Genomic DNA, 1,403 nt, shown 5'->3' on the forward strand with positions numbered 1-1,403 from the left:
AGGGTGGAGCACCAGGACTTCCCGGGAGGTCACCCATCCCAGTACTGTTCTGGCCCAAGCGCGCTTAACTGCGGAGTTCTGATGGGATCCGGTGTATTAGCGCTGGTGTGACCGCACCACAAACACAAAGGAATTCCAAAGAGCTCTTGTATACTCGGAAAGTGGCACGAGAGAGCTCAAGAGCAAGGCATGGCGGCATGCCATGCCGCTCATGCCACGGAGGACGCGACTAAACGCGAACCCTAAACCCCGCGCACATGGAGGCGACACACAAAAGATTGAATGCCGTCGTCGCGTGCCATTTCTAACACGAAGGGCAAGCATCCACGTGAAGAGCACCCCGTGCACACATAGGCGACGACGTAGAAAAGATCGAGCCGCAGAATACGTGCCACGGAGGACACGCGCCCACAGCATGCCACAAGGCGGTGGGGGAGAGGGGGGCATGCCATTCATACCACGAGGACCCGTGTCCACGCGAGCACTAAACCCCGCTCACATGAGATTCGAGTCATAGGATCCGTGCCATGGACGAACTTGGAATGCCATCGGGTACCCTTGATGACACGGTGGGCGAGCATCCACGCGAGGAGAACCTCGCGCACATAAAGGCAACGAGGTAGAAAAGATCAAGTCATAGAATCCACGTATTGTTATTTATTGTCACTACCTCCCCGTGTCGGGATTGGGTAATTTGAGCGCCTGCTGCCTTCCTTGGATGTGGTAGCCGTTTCTCAGGCTCCCTCTCCGAAATCGAACCCTAATTCTCCGTCACCCGTCACCACCATGGTAGGCCTCTATCCTACCATCGAAAGTTGATAGGGCAGAAATTTGAATGAAGCATCGCCGGCGCTGAGGCCGTGCGATTCGGGAAGTTATCGTGATTCACCGCATTACCGGGCAAGCCCGCATCGGCCTTTTATCTAATAAATGCATCCCTTCCAGAAGTCGGGAGTTGGTGCACGTATTATCTCTAGAATTACTACGGTTATCCGAGTAGCAAGGTACCATCAAAGAAACTATAACTAATTTAATGAGCCATTCGCAGTTTCACAGTACAAGAGAGTTTATACTTACACATGCATGGCTTAATCTTTGAGACAAGCATATGACTACTGGCAGGATCAACCAGGTAGCTATCTTTTGTCACACGAGCAGCACCGCTGCTGCGCGTTCGGACTCCACATCAAGTGTGGCTGCGGGGCAAAAAGGCACGACCTCATCACCAATGTGTTGTTCTTGATGTAGAGAGAAAGAGGGGAGAAGCACGACGGCTCGAGAGTTTACGGGGAGAAAAAGAAAATGACAAATGGGGATGGGACAAGGGCATGCTTTCGTTTTCCACCGTGGACAAAGCCGCACACGAGCACGTGCATCAGCCATCGCCACCACCACGCACGAGG

General features: G+C 53.2%; 1 non-coding gene across 1 annotated transcript; it reads right to left on the reverse strand.

Annotated features, from left to right (window-relative positions):
- Nucleotides 1-119, reverse strand: LOC148012915 (5S ribosomal RNA). The gene has a single exon (XR_015689248.1). It is a non-coding gene; the product is annotated as a 5S ribosomal RNA (ribosomal RNA).
- Between the last annotated feature and the right edge of the window lie 1,284 nt (nucleotides 120-1,403).

This window comes from Lygodium microphyllum, chromosome 27 (genome assembly GCF_053477565.2).
Source record: "Lygodium microphyllum isolate KBCC chromosome 27, Lygodium_microphyllum_v1.1.10, whole genome shotgun sequence".
Lineage (NCBI taxonomy): Eukaryota > Viridiplantae > Streptophyta > Polypodiopsida > Schizaeales > Lygodiaceae > Lygodium > Lygodium microphyllum.